Source organism: Sinocyclocheilus rhinocerous, unplaced genomic scaffold (genome assembly GCF_001515625.1).
Source record: "Sinocyclocheilus rhinocerous isolate Xijiao unplaced genomic scaffold, SAMN03320098_v1.1 scaffold743, whole genome shotgun sequence".
Classification (NCBI taxonomy): domain Eukaryota; kingdom Metazoa; phylum Chordata; class Actinopteri; order Cypriniformes; family Cyprinidae; genus Sinocyclocheilus; species Sinocyclocheilus rhinocerous.
Window position 1 is genome coordinate 74294 of NW_015642817.1, and position 19838 is coordinate 94131.

Genomic DNA, 19838 nt, shown 5'->3' on the forward strand with positions numbered 1-19838 from the left:
GCGTATTTCTGAGGGAGGGGCTTCATAAAAGCAGGAAATGATCAGCCCGTTTATCAGAGAAGGGACAGAGCGACTAAGAATAAAGGTAAATTAAGTGAAAAATAATGCGTTTTTAAAAAAACGAAGCATGAACACATGATAGACTGCACCCCATAAACACAATCAAGCCTAGAACAAAACAACTCAACCACCCCTTTAAAATTTGTTGACATACCTGGAAAGGGCGTTAGTGGCTACTGTTTCCATGGTTACCACCTCAGACAAACTTAACTAACGGTAGTGTTCGCCGGAATCTATTTGGAGGCCGTTAATATTCGCTCTGACCAACGTGTAATCTAACTACCTTTTATGGTTGCAGAAACGTTTGAAAACACCGTTGACGCATATACATATTGGTAAGTTATAGCCTACAAAACATATTCAACCCCAACTCCATCGCTGGCACTCGTGCTCGCTTAAACTCCTTGGTCCAGATGGGGGTTAGGAGTGACGCAATATTTCAAGGCATCGTTTACAGCCACAAACTAATAACCTGCGAAATACACCGTATGAAACAATAGTCCTTACATAACATAACTGCCTACAGAACTCCCACGTCATTTGGGAAACTCGAGCGTATCTATGACATTTTTTTAAAACATCGTTCGTTCACTCTAATGGTATTTGCAATAACCTACGATATTCTGTAACCCAGGCTCCCCCCTTTATTTCCACACGAAGAGCTTGCCTCACTGAGACACGGCCTCCTTAATTCTCCGCCGATGACATTCTCTGGCCGCCGTTCAAACCGTTTGAGAACGGAGAGAGCGAGCGCACACCCGCCGACTTTGGCGAATCCGGTCCGGCCACGCCCCTTCGCTCCTTTTAAGGTGTGACGACGGCTGATGACGTAAAGCGTGAGGTGTGTGCGTTGGAAAATGAACATCAGTGAATGAAAAAAGCGCCCTGGAAGTCACTCATTGCCCACAGAAACGGTGCCGGTTATGTAACCCGATTGCATGTGTAAGGCAAAGAAGGCAAAAAACGCTCTCGGCGTGTCTCGTCGCTGGAGATTCCAAGCAACTTTTCTGTTGAAGTCTGGTTCTCATTGCTGCCTCTGATTAGGTGAGTACTGCCGGTTGTTGCTTGGTTTAGTTTGTGAAATTAGAGCACACAAGAAGAAGTGTGTCATTGTGTTAAAGGCGCCCGGTGCAAGCGCCCATAACGGGTTTACATGGTGCTGTAGACGTTCGGGTCGTGCAGTTAAAGTTGCAACAGATAGAACGTGAGTATTTATGTCTTGTTTTTTATTAGTAGCGAGAAGTAAATGTGTTGTTCTGGAAATACATTTATGGTTTTCTCTCTGTGATTAAGTAATTTGTTTCTTAATTGTTAAGGACAGTCTCTGTACTTTGTTCCTGTACTTCTTGTGAAGTGACATATTCCAGGAATGTGATATCTATAAGTGTCAGATGGTTGGACGGATTATGTGAGTCTGCATATACATATTCATTCATTGGCCGAGTTGACGTCTCTCCGTATGTTTTTTATGGAGGTCAAGAGGAACAGCAGAGTAAAATCCAATCCTACTGTTTTCTTTTACAGCCTCTTATGGACTGAAGTCATAGATAATGCTTTTAACGATGCCGATATGCCTGTTGAAAGTTTGAGCTTAATAACCCTCAGAATAAAAGCGCTTATGAAAAGATTGCAAGTTATGTAACACATGACTTGAGAATCATGAGCCGGTGGCAGTGACGTCATGCCCTGGATTTGGTTGAGGGGAATGAATAAAAAGTTCACTGCTGACGATGTGTTCGCGCTTATTACTCGTTCAGACTTTTTTTCCCACTCGTCACTCACTTATAATTTTCGCTCTAAACTGACTTTGATCTCGCTTATTGGCTCATTTTATGTGTAGTTAATTTGTTGGTGTTGCTAGTTCTGGACAAAGTTAACAAATGGACGCAAGTTAAACATTATTTGAGATATTGGTGACTTGTTTGAGTGTGCTATAAATGCTTTATTGTTTGTGTAGTTTGTCTATGTCTGGCACAGCACGAGGGCAGTTGTCAGTCTAGTTTTTTTATTTTTATTATTATTATTATTATTCTGGTTGCCTGAATGAAACACAAATGACATCAAATTAATCTATGAACAAATTGGTTTGTGTTTGATAATGTATTTGTGTGAAGGATTCACACTTGAGCTGCTTTGTTGCATTGAAAAATATCATCATACATTTTCAAATCAGCAACAGTGTTCTCCACTATGGAACGATATTCCGGACAATTTTCAAATAGAATAGCAAATTGTATTTTCAATTGCGTTTTCAATATGTGGACGCATAAATTGTGACATAATCCAAATGCAATTGCAAATCCTGCATTACCGTTTGCATTTTCGCTTTCGCGAACGCACAGTGGCTGCCAAATTTCAAATGAAAAAGCAAAGTCCATTTGCAACTGTATTTCCCATGTCTTAGGAGTTACGAGCCTGTCATATTTAAATAGCAATATTAACTATACTTATTTTCCACCTTACTTTATATTTTATTCAACAGTTTTAATCCGTTATGGAGTCACTGTGCATTCGCGAAAGCGAAAATGCAAACGGTAATACAGGATTTGCAATTGCATTTGGCTTATGTCACAATTTATGCGTCCACATATTGAAAACGCAATTGAAAATACAATTTGCTATTCTATTTGAAAATTGTCCGGAATATCGTTCCATACTCCTCAGCTGTACAGCACTGAAAAGCAATGTAATGCTCAAAAATATGTTTTTAGTAGGGCAGGGCTGCACGATAAATCGCATGCGATATTTAATGCGCATCTTGTCAGTAAAGCCGCTTCTGTAATCAGCGGTAAATCTCCATCACGTGCGTGCTTTCACATGGAGCATCATTTACTACACAGAGCCATTGTTCACTGACAAGTTGCGCAAAACCACGATCATATATGATATATATGAATATCTCTTTGGGTTTGAGACTTTAGTCTTTGCAACTTTAGGGATCGTATCTATTCACGAACAGCTTGTAACACTCCAAAGAGAAAGGAAAACTTGAAATCGCATCATATGACCCCTTTAAGGCAACGCTTATAACAAATTCAGATCTTTCTTGAACAAGAGTGTCAGAACCATCAGATATCAAATTAGATTAAAACCTGTGCAGCTGGTTTCAAAACTCTTTCCCTCAATGATGGTCCTCTTACATAATTGTTCCTTTTGTTTACTGTCAAGCCTACAAAGAGCATGAGATGCTATGTTTAATTTAAACTCTACATTGTTATAGCAGACTTTTTCCAGAGTGTCTTTTTGTCACATGGGAATTTTGATATATCTTCTTTCAATATATTGCCTATTCAAAGAGAGCAAAGTGAATCCTGATAATAACATGTACATTTATTTGAGTGTTTCATGCGTATTTTATCTTTCTGTAGTGACTGTGAAGGGGTGGGAGATTGAAAGGGAGAGATTGTGAATCAGCCTGTGTCATTGTTAATTAAGTTGGCAATTAATTAGCCATGTTAGTAACTGGCTGATTATCACCCAGTGGTCACTTAATGTAATGAAGCAATATGCTGTTTAACTGTGCTGTGACGGATATTGAATCAGATTCATGTGTTAAGATGTTTGCTAGTAAATTTAGTGTTGGTCAAGAAAAGAATAGTTGTTTGCAGTCAGTCACATGCTGTCCAAACCGTGCAAATGGACATTTGGCAAAACCCTGGCTGTGTCTGAAATCACCCCAATAGCCCTGCTTTAGGGGACAACCATTTGTAGTGTGTCCGAAACCACAGTGGACATTAAATCCCATAATGCACCTCAAAAACTAGTGCACAGTTGATGTACACTTTACGGCTAGCCGCTACAAAATACTCATGCGCTGTGTGCTTCGTGCCGAATGAATTCCGCATTTCGTTCACAGCATTTCCAATGCACTCAGTATCCAAATTTGCTCACCTGTTTTTTGTTTACTTACTTAGTGGACTATGTTAGCAGTGTAATGAGGACATCTTATTTTTTCAAAACTTCTAGTTGTTAGTACTTTCCTGGCTCTTGATTGGCTCTTCCTGAGGTAGCCAGTCATTGATTATCTCAACGTTACCTCATCAGAATAACGCAGATGTATTTTTTAAGGATTTAGTGTTTTATATAGCTCTCTTTATCTGTTTCATGTTGTATGAATGGCTCAGTCAGTTATTCTCTTTCTTCAGTCCTGTATATCTGTTGCGCTGTGTGGGCTGATAGATGTGCCCTGTTCTGCTCTAAATGTTAAATTGTTCTGCATAAAGGCTCTCATTAGTAGAAAATCTCATAGAGTGATTCACAAAAAAAAACCTCAGCGGAAACTTGGGGTTGTGGGTGGTGAGGGCATATGACAGGTACACCCCCTCTGGTGTGAGTGTGTGTGTTGGGTAACAGAATGACACAGTGGCCACTGCTGGGCTGTTATGGAGCTATCGCACTGGGGAAACTGGGTTACTGGGGCATGGCCTGCAAGCTTCGCCCTAGCATGCAGGCAAGCATGTCACTGTGACTCGGCAGGCAGAAATGGCAGTGAGCCGCTACTGCGTCTGAGTGTGTTAAAAAATAAAAAGCGCCGGCCCTTTAAGAGTTCTCAGAGCAGTGGTGAATGTTCAAATTCTGTGTCAGATCTACCAGTAGCCCCTCACTGCAGAACACAAGATCCAGGGGGCGTGGTTGGATCCACATCTAGGGGGTGGAGATTGGTAGGTTTAGGGGTGGAGATGGGTGGGTTTAGGGATCAGGGGGTGTAGACGGGTAGGTTTAGGTATATGTAAGGTGGGAGGAGTTGGATTTGGATCCAACCAACCACGCCTCTTGGATCTTGTGTTCTGCAGTGAGGACCATCTCAGATCTACAGCCATGTGAACAGAGCATGAAGCTAAAAAACTGAGTAGACAGATAAAAATGAAAGAGACTCAGTAAAGACGGGTAGAGAGAAAGTGAAGAAGAAAAAACATTAGAGAAAACACCCTAATGCCTGACACCATTAAAAAAAGCAGCATTTCAAGCATAAATGTAGGAATTGATTAGCTTGACTCCAATTGATTAGAGTCAAAGAAAGGACAGCATTTCATTCATATATATGACCCTGGATCACAAAACCAGTCATAAGGGGCAATTTTTTTAAATTTAGATTTATACATCAAATGAAGTTCTTAGCAAAAATTAAGTTTTGATATATTTATGGCAGTAAATTTACAAAATATCTTCATGGAACTTGATCTTTACTTAATATCTTAATGATTTTTTTGGCATAAAAGAAAAATCGATAATTTTGACCCATACAATATTTTTATATATATATATATATCTTTTTTTTATAATTTTGGCTATTGATACAAATATACTAGTGCGACTTATGATTGGTTTTGTGACCGATATATATATATATATATATATATATATATGTTTATTTATAAAATATGAAATGCTGCTTTTTTTTAATGGTGTCAGGCATTAGGGCACCTTACTGCGCCTTACGAAGTCCCAGACCAGCGTACCTGTGCTAGGTGCTGTTTCTGTTTATGACACATCTTAAGAAAACACAAATAACTTGACGCTTTAGCCACATTTTCAGTGTCTGCAAACTTTGGATGTGACTGACTAGGGCTGAACAATAATTCAACATTTATAATGTTACAAAAGATTTCTATTTCAGATAAATAGTGTTCATATCGATATCGGAATTATATCGTATCGACCGAAATTAAGAAATATATCGTGATATTAATTTTGGCCATATCGTTCAGCCCTATGACTGACTGATTCCTGTAGTTCTGGATTTCCCAGACTAGTGTTTGTGAACCCCTGGGGGCTTTGGAGTTAATGAAAAGCTACTAATTAAATCATAAAAATAAAAAAAATAAAATAAATAATACTTTTAAAGAAAAACAATCCAAATCCAAACACTTACTAAAAAATTTAATATTTTATTTACTTGCATGTCATGTGGCCAGTAACTGACATCATGGTTTAATGTATGAAATATTGTTAATTAAAATCTCAGGAAGTATTTAAAGACATCTCGAACAGTGTGTATCACTTTGAATAAAAACATCATACCAAGTGTATGTAAATTTAAATGACACCGATCTCAATTTTCCCCCTAGTGGCAGTTGTGACGAACTTTCAATTTGTGAAGCCTCTCTGTGTCTGTACAAGGCGGCTTTATAGTTAGACTGTAAACCTATAAAACTGTACTCTGAAAACACATTGTAAAAGTTATTTTGTCATGCCCAGATGACTTGATGTTTCTCAAAGACGTCAAGAAATCTTTCTAATGCAGTGAAGGTCTTTGATCTGAGGTGACAGACTATACCAAGAGTCAAAGGTCAGATTGTTGGTACTGACAAAAATAAAACCACTGTCTTGAACATTATATGTTGTTGTTGTAATTAAAATTGTATTGCTATAATTGTTGTTGTTATAGTTTTTTTTACTAATGGCAGTAAAGTAGTAATAGCAATAGTAATAGCAGTAAAAAAAGTAGATATAGCATACAGTATAGCAATAGATGTAAACTATTATAGTTGCCCACTGTCTCTCTTTGCCCTGAGGTCGCTCAGGTGATTGTATAAGTTTGGCAGATGAATGCAGTGTGAATGATTTCTTCTCAAGGTTGTGAAACACAGTTTGAGGGCAGCACTGTTCTTTTTGGATGTTTTTTTTTTTTTTTCGAGGGATTTTACTACAGTGTTCTCAAAGCTTCTTACTGGTGACCACAACACAGTTAAACACTGGACACTTCTTTTATCTGCCTCTTTCATTTCTTTTATTGCATATTGCTATATTTTACTCTATTATTCTTCCTCCTGAAATGTCATGTGCCTTTTCCTCATTGTTCCTTTTTTCTTAGTTATTTCTTCAGTGCTCTGTCCTTTCTTTGACTCTAATCAATTAGAGTCAGGCTAATCAATTCCTACATTCACGCTTAAATTAGATACACTTTGAGGCATTACTTACACTTCCTGTCTTTCTTTGATCTCGCTCTCTTTTACATTCTCTAACTCACTCTTCCCCATTAGTAGATGCTAACCTTTGTCAAGAGGCAGACACGAGACCCTGAGCAGGCCCAGATGAAAGATACAGACCTTTTCACATTTTTGTGCCATTCTGAAAGAAATATCTGCTGAATACTGCAGAATTTCAACATAGATTATTGTCAGCAAATTTAATTGCATATTTCAGTTGAATATGCAGGAGATGGAGTGTGTGTAGAACTTGGTGGTGAGGCAGACTATACAAATATCATCTTCCCCATATCAGCAAATGTTCTGATTTCTTACACTGTTGATAACAGTAAATAATAAAGTAAACTCAGTAATTTAACAAAAACTACATATATAGTAAAGTAATAAACAAAGCTGCTCTCCCTAATAAGCCTCTCAGTCCTTATCGGCCTATTCACATATAGTTTGCCCACTCTGAAGCATATTAACATCACAAACAGACTGCAAACAAAACAAAAATCCACAATTAGCAGATAGACCATGTGATTACTGATTTTATATGAAGCTGCCTAATACTTGGCAGTGTGGTGTCTTTAGATATGTGATTTTTTTTTATGTTTTATGACAAAATATAAAACTTCATTCTACATTTTTGTAAACACATTACCACCAGGCCACAAACTTTCACCTTGTGTGTCCTTATCCATATATTTTGGAAAATGTTTATGTCTATGTCTGACTAATGCTCTTTGTTTGGCAGTGAATATCTAAAACTAATGATCATCTGTTAGTTGGATTTTTCCTTGTAGTTTGCCATGTAGCTTCTGTAAACAGCCGTTTCAGGGCTTATTTACCAGCTAAATGATGCAAAGTCTGATTGAGAGGTTGATAAGAAATGATGAATTAAATCTACAGTGGCTAGTGATTTATATTTGTGATGCATTTTTGAGGATTCCTTGATGAATAAAACATTCATAAGAACAGCGTTTAGTTGAAAAATAAATCTTTTGTAACCTTATAAATTTACCCTTAGTCTAAAACTCTTCGAATTTAGCCATTGCTATAGAGATGATCTCCTCTTGGTGTAATAAATGAGATATAAAGGTTAAAAGCTGGTACTGAATGCCTACAACCACCCCCAGTCATGATTATAAATTCTCTGATGAGAAGAATCGTCAAATCGTCACGGATTTGGGATTAGGTCACTGCTACCACCATCAGCCATGTTTGCATTACTCACTGTCACAGACATGTGGTCATGCTTGTTTTTATTATATATATTCATGATAACATTAAGTCACATTTAGGTAGCATTCTGTAAAAATCCATGGGTGTTTATTTATCTAGATGTGCTTACTTGTGTATTGTTTAACTTTGATCAGCATTCAGCACTGAAATAGGCAACTCATTATAAACGAATGACTTCATGTCGCTTTACTGTGTTTGAAAGTTATTTTTGTGTGTGTAGAGTTTGTAGCTCTGCCCAATGTCAGCGTCACAGGGAAAAGAGGGACAGGTGAAGCACTCAATGGAAATTCATCGTGATTATCATGTGAGCATTGCATCCAGCAAATTTATTTAGCCTTGAACCGCATGTGCCAGAGAACTCTCTGGAAAGACTTTAAAACGATTTATAACGGTTTATAAACGGTTTAAAACGATTCATGGGCCATTTGTAGAAGTCACTGGCTTTTTAACTCATGCAGGTTTTTAAGCAAACTATAAACAGTTCAAAATGTGCTTTCTGCAGCATGCAAAAATTAAAGAGGGTGTATATGCATTGTAATGCAGTTACACAGAAACGGTTGGGATCATTTTACTCTGCCTGAAGCTGTAGAATTTGCTTGTCATTTCTACATACAGTAACATGAAACATTGATGTCAGTGATGCAAGATTTACAGTAATACTGAAATAATGAAGACAATTTCAGTCTGTTCCTGGCGCAAGGCTGTTATATGGCTTTAGAGAGGAGCGGAGATATAGTGAACAAGTCAAATATAGCTGTTTTCTATTTGAATACATTTTAAACTTGTATTTATTCCTGTAATGGCAAAGCTGAATTTTCAGCAGCCGTTACTTCAGAAATCATTCTAATATAACATTCTAATATTGCTGATTTGATGATTAAGTAACATTTTGGTGGAAATCATCATATGTTCTCCGGATATTCTCTGATTAATATAAGGTTCAATAGAGCAGCATTTATTTGAAATAGAAACTTTTTGTAACATTATAAATGCCTTTTACTGTTACTTTTGATCAATTTAATTGCTGAATAAAAGTATTAATTAAAAAAATCTTACTGACCCCAAACTTTTGAATGGTAGAATCGGGTTCTTTTTCGCTTTCTTTGAATGTAAAAGAGCAGTGTAAACATTCTGCTTAAAATATCTTTTTATGTTTGATAGTGAAAAGCATGTCAGATGGGTTTGAGGGGAGTAAATGATGACCTCAAACAAACCTGACAGAGGTGCCCAGTCAGAGCACTTGTGAACGGCTGTAGATGGTGTTGGGGTAGATAAGTCTCTCGGAGTATGGATTTAATGGCCGTAGAAGGTCTCGTGGGGCAGGGGCAGCTGTATTGTGGCTTCATGATTACGTTAAGCGAGTGGAAGTATGCTGCACATGACTGTAGAGAGTATCTGGTATTCATGTCGCTCTCTGTAACCTTCTAATGGTGACATACGCAATGTTCAGCGCACGATTATATAACAGCTCGTACAGACGTCATTCTCTGCTCAAATGCCTCTCTCCCCCCATCCCTCCTCCTCTCTCCTTTAAGTGCTCTCTTTCTGTTTTTTTCCCCTCTAGGTCTCTTTCTCATCCCCCTCCACTTTCCCCCAGCCTACGTTTTTCTGCTTTTTATGTAATGTGCCTATGGGTGCATGATTAAGGGACATAATCGTTCTCCGTTTTTTGTCTCTTTTTTTTTTTTTTTTTTTAAGTACAAGTGTGTGTGTTTGGCTGTGTGCAAGTGTGGGTTTGTTTGAGCACGTTGTCTCAGAGATACATTTTGTAAACCTTGATATAAAGCATTGCCCTATGAGAAATCATCAGAGTGATGCAGTGTAAGGCCGAATGGAGGCACACAGGAAGTCTAAAGGGGTCATATCACGAGGAGTCAAATGTTCCTTGATGTTGTGAGCATAGGCGGAGCGTGTATCTACCTTTTTCCTACGCCCCTTGATGCTTTTCTCAAATTATAGGAGTAATTTCCGTGTACACTGTAAACAATCAGCAAAAGGTTCACTCTATGAATGCAATAATAAGCATTTTCAAAATCTGGGTACAATGAGGTGACATTATTTTACTCACCCTTCAACTATTGATCATTAAAAGGAAATTTAAAAGTGTAAAAGCATTATCAAGTTACTTCCAGCACACCATGAATAACTCCTAAAGATCCTCCTACTATCCGCAGCAATATTACAGATGTGTTAAATATTATAACCGTGAAAGTGAAAGAGTTAGGCCTATAAATAATTAATAACTTACAATGTTTTTATTAAATTATGATCAAGTTAAATACAAATGCAGTCATATTAAATGTCTTATGACATCACCTGTAACGAAGGATGCGTGACAACGGAGTGGGGATCCACTCGCAGGCTTTATTAAAAGAGAGTGTGGTCAAAGCGGGCAGGGTCCAGAAACAGCAAACAGTAATATCCCAGGCAGAGGCAGAAGAGTAATTCACAAACAGGCAATGATCAGGGCAGGCAGCAAACAATCAAAAACAAGCAAACAATCCAGAGTCAAAACACAGGCAGGGCAAAACTAGGAAACTCGGAAAACTAGGAAACATTCAATTACAAGCAATGTGATAGTGTGTGTGTGCCATTCTTATAGTGGGAGACTGATGAGGTGATGAGAGACAGGTGATTGCAAATGATGTGTCCAGGCAAAGGATTATGGGAAATGGAGTCCGGGGTAAATGGTAAAGGGTACAGGATGTGATGATTATAAGACCTCTTTTAATCTGTGAATATTCATCTCTTAGGCTTGAGAAGGTCTTCTTTCTGTGTAAGCATGAGTGGTTATTTATCCAGGTTTCTAGGTTAGTCCTATTCTTACCACTGCTTAGAACACCAGAGTCTGTTCAGGTTAAAACTATTCCTGTCCAGGATTAATTCCATTACAGTTCATCTGTTTGGTGGGTGTTGGTTGTGTAGCGGTTTAGGATTTGGGCTTTTTTTTTTTTGTATGTTCACTTTTATGGCTGACTCATGACAATTCTGCACCATCACCAATGTGTCCTTAAGCAAAACACAGAAGATTATAGTTTTGTAATGCATCTATTCTCATTTGCGTTAAATGAATTTCGTGCAGTGCTGTAGATTCAATCAAAATCAGTTAAAACATGCCATATATTTAAGGCAGCTATATCGCAAAATAAAACCAGACAGAGAGATCAGGACCAGCATGTATTTATTATAATAAATAAATGTATCATTCTTATAAAAAAAATGTACTATGTTAATTAAATGAAAAAAGCTAACACAGCCATGTATGTAATTGACAAAATCAAAAATTTGAGCTGGAGAAGTTTCTGAAATTTGGTTGATTTGACATGGGAAGATCCATGTGTACAGTCTAGGGTTGTAACGGTATGAGATTTTCACGGTATGATAATCGTCTCAGAAAATATCACGGTTATCAAGGTTACACGGTATATATTAAACAATAATTCTTATCCATAACAATGACTCTTAAAAGAATAAGAACAAGTTATTTGAGTGAACAAATCCTTTATTACAACAAACTTGAAACCATTTTAATGAAAGTATACTATTGAAGTCTTCCTTCTGAAAATAAATACATTTTATTTAATTTCATTTGAAAACAAAAAATAAATCTGTACACCTTATGTATGTCTATATCACACTTTAACATTTTAAACATGTAATGTTATCAAATGAACATTTTTTACTTGAAAAAATGAAATTTTTATGTTTGGCAAAGGGCTGCGCAACAGAGGTATATACGGTGGCCGAGAAGTGCAAAACGAATCACAATTCTGAAAACAAAATAACAAATTACAAACGCAAATGCAAGTCTAAAAAACAAAATAACAATTCAGAAAACACAACAACAATTCAGAAAACATTATAACAAGTCAGAAAACACAATGACAAATTCGAAAACAAAATAACAAGTCAGAAAACACAACGACAAACCGGAAAAGGTAGGTATAGTTTGAGACAGCGCCATTGGTTTGGGATTACTCACCGCTGACTGGACGAGACATCTGTCAATCAACGTACACAGGCAAGAACCAGCCGAAGAACAGCATAGTCGTGGTAGAAAGTTCGGAGATGGTATTAAAGTAGCTCAGTTTAAATATATTGTATGAATTCCCCTTACTATGGACTAAAAAATACGGAGTGTATATTTACATTTAGTTAAAAGTGCCTGTAAAACATCAACTGCAGTGGTGCAGATGCATAAGCACTTGTCGTTGGCTTTTTGACGCGATCGACCCAGGTTCGATCCCGCATTTTGCCAAACTTTTTTTCCTCCCTTTTCAAATCTCGTATTAGCAATGGATTCTATTTACACTAAGTGAAAATAGCAGTGTTTTCTGACTTGTAAATTTGTTTTCGGATTTGTCGTTGTGTTTTCTGACTTGTTATTTTGTTTTCAGAATTGTGATTTGCTTTGCACTTCTTGTCCACCGTAGGTATAAGTTAAAACATGGACAACCATGATATTCCTTAAAAATAATGCTTAAATTCATTAATATAAAGAATATTATTATTGTTGTTGTTATTACTATTATTATTGTTGTATAAATATTATTGTTGAATATTATTATTGTTATAACTTTGAAGTACATTGCACAATGATATTATGCTAATATATTTCTGTCATAATTGGTTAAAAGTTTCTAGGTTAAATAGGTTAAGTTAAATCGAACTTTTATTTTGACGGGTTGTTGCGGACCTTTGAGTTTCAGAGTGTATTTGACAATGGTTTTTCTCTCAGAGCAGCTCTGGTGATGTTCATGTTTATGTAGATGCTGAAAACACCATTAGCGTCATGCATGCGTACTTCAGTATGTAGTAGATAAAACGGTGCCACTCAGAGACATTCAGAAACAAGTAGATTATTCATATAACAGTCTCTCTGTGCTTTAATATTCACAGACACATATCATATCTACTTTTGATTTATCCATCGATCAGATTGCGCGTTTTACGTGACATCCTCGTTATAGCCTACTGTAAATTCCATGTTCACGACTGCACCGGGATTCCCTCTGCATCACGGAAATCATACGGCCTTAACTTATGACTTGTTATTAATGCGACACACCTTTATCTGCACGCAGGGATGGTGTCCACGAATATGAGCAAAACATGTTGGATGTATTGCCTGCTTTTGCAGAGTCCACATTTTTTGGACCTTTGAGTTTCAGAGTGTATTTGACAATGGTTTTTCTCTCAGAGCAGCTCTGGTGATGTTCATGTTTATGTAGATGCTGAAAACACCATTAGCGTCATGCATGCGTACTTCAGTATGTAGTAGATAAAACGGTGCCACTCAGAGACATTCAGAAACAAGTAGATTATTCATATAACAGTCTCTCTGTGCTTTAATATTCACAGACACATATCATATCTACTTTTGATTTATCCAGTCGGGGATGGTGTCCGCGAATATGAGCGAACATGTTGGATGTATTGCCTGCTTTTGCAGAGTCCACATTTTTTGCTAATTGGATCCAACCCCACGTTCGTTTTTTTAAAATATCCTAAGTATTCCCATGCTGCAGATTTTAACTTATTTTTTTTATCGGTGGGGATAATAACGTTAGAGATATAATCTCTGTCTCTGCCATTTTCTCAGCTGAATGTGCGTGTAAGCAGCCAAGTGAATGCAGAGTGAAGCAGCGAGTGGAAATAGGTTGCATATGCGCTGCATGGTAAGATTGTTTTTTTTCATTAATAAAAAAAAAAAAACCTAGATATGCAATTGTTTACGGTATGATAACCGTGCACGGTCAAACTGTGATATACCGCCATACCGGTATATCGTTACAACCCTATTACAGTCATGACCAAAAGTTTTGGAAGTGACATAAATTTAGTGTTTTGCAAAGTTTGCTGCTTAAGCTGTTGTGGTGTTCATTCACATTGTTTCTAGATTCTTGTTTAGAGTTTTTGGCCATGACTGTATTTATAGACTTGTTCCACCAGTTTGAAGTGGCATGGTATTCCTCTAAAAGATATGTAAAGAGATCCAAAAGATATGTATTATTTGTAATATAAATCATAGTCATGCCACATGACATATTAAGGTAATGGCCAATTTATGAAAAAATCACACAAAAATTAATCTGATCTACTGTTTGTTTGTTTTTTTTATTAATATGTGCATATTCCAAATGTTTGAAAAATTACTCATGTACATATGCCTTACAAATGGCCATTACCTGTCAAAAGATGCAGTCGAGCTGGCTGAAATGAGGCTGAGACACAAAATGCTGATTTGAGCAGAATGGCATGTGGCATCTACATCTCACTACAAGGCTAGAAAAGGTGCATGTTGGTCATGAGGTGCAAGCCTCACTATACCAGAGGAGGATCACATGAGCCAGTTGGAGAAGATGGGGCAGCAAGGTACACAGTGGGACAAAATGGAAACAAGTGTCTGACCAGAAGAAAGTTTCAGGGAGCGGACATTCTAGAAATGAAATGACCGGGGTTTTGAAGGTGATAGCTGAAGCCAATACCTAGTGCAAGGACCATCCATTTCATCAGACCAATGGAGAAGCCACAACGCCACTGAAAAGCAGGCAGCTGAAGGTGGATCTCAGGAGGCGGGTCATATTTCCAAAAACCATTTCAGGGATCACTCTTAAGCCATTGTCTCGGTCTTGAAAAATCAAATCAAGCAAACCAGAAGGAGAGACAGATACTCTGAGCATGTACTTGCGGCTTTCAGCTTGTGAGATTGGCGATCAATAAACCATAAAAATCAAACAAGAAAACAGAGCCAACAGAAAACAGTAGTTTTTGATGCAGATGTAGTTCAAAGGAGTAAAGCTGTCCTGTAAGGGAGGGTGGCATACAAGAAGCCATTACACAAACAGCACCATGTGAAAGCATGCCTGGAGTTACCAAAAAGTAAAATCGTGATTCGTGACCTAGATGCAATATGAGAAAAGATTTTGTGGTCAGATGAGACCACGCCTTTCAAAGAACCATTTTCTCATGTATTTGATGTATACCAATGTGATGTCATATGATGTATACCCTACAGTGAAGGATAGAATAGTGGCTGGTAAGATGCCCATAGTGGTGGGCATCTGAAAGAAGAATGGGTGCTGCAAAATACATAGAAGTACAGGTGAACCATTTGGCTGCAAAACTGAGCTCTGAAGGAAGTTTCAGTTGTGGTTTGAAAAGTGTCATCCACCCTATAGACAACCTGTAGCTGTACAGGATTTTTGTTTGCTGGAAAGATGTTTTTTTTTTGCCCCCCAGCAGAATTTTTGCTGGCTTACCATGTAATAATAATAAACGATTCTTTTTAGCAGTATTTTTTGTACTTTTCATTAAAAATGAACTATTCTTTACATATTGTTTTTCTTTACAAACAGAACATTTGAAACAAGTTGAAATTTCTACAACCATAATGTAACTCCATAAATCGATTTTGCTGTAAAAAGATGGCAACTGCTGCAAAACATCGCTGACTTTGGTTTTTCTTACTGGTGCTTCCAAGACTATCAAAGACCATTTTGGCAATTTGACAAAATCTAATTTTTATATTAATCTTGGCGTTCTATTATATTTTGGTGTCATTTACATAGAAATTTTTTTAAACAGAATTTACAAAATTTACATAAACAATTATTTAGAACATAATTCATTAAAAAAGGTCAAAAATGAATTGAAAGGATTAATTTGAACTGATGATTAATAAAAAAAAACGATAATATAAAAAAGAATGTCAAAGAACGTCAAATGATCAAAACGATGAACTATTTAAAGAATGTCAAACTGTGCTTTGAAATTAAAACATCATCGAGATCAAAATTATTCTTGTAACACTCACTTTTCCAGTAGTATTTCATGTTAGTGTGTAGCCTTTATCTGAGCTGGGTGTGCATGCAGTGATGCATTATGGGATATCCGGCAGTTTGTTCTCCCAGTCTGTGTTCAGCCAGCTTGGGTGTGGCTCCAGTGGTAGAGATTCAGGTCTGGACTTTGGTTTTGTGGTTTGTTGAACTGACTATTAGCTAATATTAGCTGACATATATTCGTTTTCCAATATGACATTATCCAGGATTTCTATTTCTGAGCAGTCCTATGCAAATGTTTGGATGCACAAAAGTTGAGAGGGGGAATTTATATTTGTGGCTGTTTAATATTGCACTGCCCAGCTCATAACCAATGATGCCATATAAGCTCATGACTCACTTTGACAGTATTGTCCTATTTATTTTCCTGTTTGCTAAAAGGCCAGGAAGAGCCGTTGGCCCTTTGTGTCAGCTTACAGATATTACAGAAATTAAACGGATAAACAAACGTCACTTCGGCTATACTGATGTGGAATCAGTGATGTCATGCTGATGTCATAGATAATGTTCTCAATACAAGTCTTTGTTGCTGTTATGCAAAACTTTAATTATCCAAGAGCCTTCAGTATGTGTGTGTGATGTTTGAGTTTGCTTGTAACTGTGCCAGCATAAATAATCAGTATTTCGGCTCTTGTTGAGGTTACAATCTTTCTCTCAGTTTACCTCTCTCACTGTCTCCCCCTCTCTTTCTCTTTGCGTTTTGCAGGACTGTGGGGATTGTTTGAGTGGTTAATATTAATGAAATCTAATGAAAGTTTTGAATATACAAGTAAATTATTTATGCTCTGTTGGTGCTCACAGGAGAGATTGATGTTTCTTTAATTATAGACTAATGAGAGGAAACCACAACAGTCATTACACTAAAAACATCGGAGCATTAGCCAAAAGGCCTTTTAAATACAAAATATAAGTTTGATAAATTAATGCAGCCTGTATCATATCAAATATTAAGATGGTTTGGTTCGAAAGAGCAGTGCTTGTTGTTTTGGATGCAGAACAGGTTGAAAGATGAATTTATTATAAAAGTCAAACTGCAAACCTGCAGCTGCATTGACTGCCTGACCTGTAGCTGCAAGTGTCTGTCTTACCAACGCTGAATTGCATCTTTGGGACAAGTATAGCTCTGAAGTGGCTCTAGACTAGAGTCAAGCAATCTAATCAGGTTACGTTTCAATGTGTCCCTCTGGCAAACTTACATAATGTGTTAAAATATCATGTTCTCTGGGTGTGTGTGTTTGTATAGGCTGGAATACACTATAAAATGTTTGCCCCGATTTACAGTCCAAACAAGTTGATGCTATTTGCCGCAAGAGCCAGTCTGCAGATTTGAGTTGACAGATTTAATAGAAAATCGCATAGTATGGTGATCACAGACTCCGATTTTTTTTAGCTTTAGACTCTGATTCCATCCAGTCGGAGGTCATCAAACGTTTGATATTTTGAGCCGATTTTAGAACACATATTGATTTCATTTTTAAGGTGGCTTCTAGCAACAAGGCACACGTTTCTGCATAAGTTTGCTGTGTTCTGAACAACCTAAAAGTCTGGTAGTGTGTGATCCTCAGTCGTTTATGGTGCATTCACATGGGGCATCGGCGTTCATGCTTCTCGTTTACTTTGGTGACATCATGTATTGCAGAACTGAATTGTGGGTCCGTTGAGTCACTGGAGTTGCTTGTGGCAGAAGTTAAAATTTTTTCAACTTTTCAGGTTTCAACGCAGGCATCAGCCAATCGGATCGCCTTTATATAAGCCAATCAGATCTGTAAATACCCTAGCGCAGACGCTAGCCAATCGTGTTAATAATTTAATAATTTAATAATAATTTATGCATTTAGCAGACGCTTTTATCCAAAGCGACTTACAGTGCATTCAGGCTATACATTTTTTACCAGTATGTGTGTTCCCTGGGAATTGAACCTACGACCTTTTGCGCTGCTAACGCAATGCTCTACCAATGAGCCACAGGAAGTGTTCATGCAACACTGGAAAAGTAATGTGATTGGCTGTTGTCATGATGATGGTCGCATCAGCACCAAGTTTTAGATATGCCCGCTGTCAAGCGTCGACACTTATGCCCCAATGTGAATGCACCGTTAGTGTATGATGGCCAGTTTTTCCTCTGTGACTGTTTACAAAGTCAGTAAGTGTATGATAAATCTGCTCAGATTTTAAAAGTCATGTAGTGTATTCCAGCCTTAAGTATGTCCACAGTGGGGCCCAAAAGTCCATGTAAAAAAAAAAAACTATTGTTTTCCTTATTTTAATTTAATTTGGTCTTTTAGGATTTTGAAAAAAATACAGAAAATTGATATGAAGAACTATTTAAATTTGTCATGGTTCATGCAACCTCCTTTACACAGAAAGTCAGATTCATCTCAAATCTGGCATGATCAGGTTTTACACAAATTTAAAACTAGTTGTGCTACATCGAAAGGATGCTAAGTACATACATACACAAACATTCTTGTTGGAATGACTGCATGTATGTGTGTGAAGAATCTTTTAGTCAAGCCGTTCTCAGTGCTGGTTTCTTGTTGAGCTCTCACGTGCACTGTAAGAAAAAAATGTGGAAAAATAGAAAAGGCACTAATTTTCTGTCAGGATATTGTCCGTTAAGTTTATGGACATTTCCTTTAATCAAAACACAGCACAATGCAATGCATAATTCAATATAAGGCTAAAACTCCTGTGAAAATCCCTTTATATTTACTCTGTACATTGGGCCCTGTTTTTATAGACTTGGAGTGCACAGTCACTCTATTTGCTTGAAACTGCTTTTGGAAATAATTGTTTCAATACATGTGTATATGCATGTATACATTTTAAACTTGCATTACATTAAATTTGTATTTTAAATCATTTCCATTATGCTAAAAAACAAATATGATTATGTTGTAAATAAAGATTTTTTTAGGTTCATCAGAATTGTTCTGGTCAAGCTCAGGCACTTTATTAATTATAAATTGATAATGTAACAATGGCAAGAAAGGATGGAAATAAAGAGATGGAGCCATTGTTCATTGAGGGATTGAGAGTTTATATTTTAAATATTATTTAAACATGTAAACAAGACATGAAAAAATAATAGCGCAGGGCCTCTTAAGGCTTCCATACTAAAATACTTAAAGTAAAGAATGACTTTTGCAATTACAAAAACATGCTAGTTTTGCTCCAGAATGAGAATAGACTTCACAGCAGACAATCAACCTCTTTCCAAAGCCACCCTCCCATTTTCTCTCTCTCTGTCTCTGATGTTGCCTGTATAATTAAGTGATCACTGTTCTGTTTGATATAAAGTAGCTCACTGTTAAATTAAAAACAGGCCATTTTAATTATAGTCTCTCTTCTCTTAATTAGTTTGTGTTTTTCCCTCTAACTCTGTATAATAGACTCCTCACTCTCTCTTTTTCTTTCTGTCTCTCTTTATTCTCTTTTCCGCACAAACACATAAAGGGAGAGGTGGAGCACTGCGTCCTTTTGATGACTCTTGATGGTAAAGTGAGAGTGTACACACACACACACACACACACACTCATGAACAGCCTTTTACTTGATCTACTATGTGATGATTAGCTTTTTCATTTAGCTGGGTCAGACCACATTAAGATAATTACAATTATAAAAGAACAATGTGGGTTTACTACAGCAGCATAGGACACACACACATATGTGGATAATTGCAACACACACCGTCACACAAGCATAAAAGACCGGAGCCCAGAACAGCCGTATGTTATGATGACAGTGCTCGGGAATAAATAGAAAGATGGATGGATAG

General features: G+C 37.1%; 1 protein-coding gene across 1 annotated transcript in view; it reads left to right on the top strand.

Annotated features, from left to right (window-relative positions):
* The first annotated feature begins 865 nt into the window (after positions 1-865).
* Positions 866-19838, top strand: part of LOC107756546 (circadian locomoter output cycles protein kaput-like) — a 64549-nt gene continuing 45576 nt past the window's right edge. Inside the window, exon 1 of the mRNA XM_016573706.1 lies at positions 866-1104. The gene's annotated coding sequence lies outside the window, so the exon portion shown is untranslated. The remainder of the gene's footprint in view (positions 1105-19838) is intronic.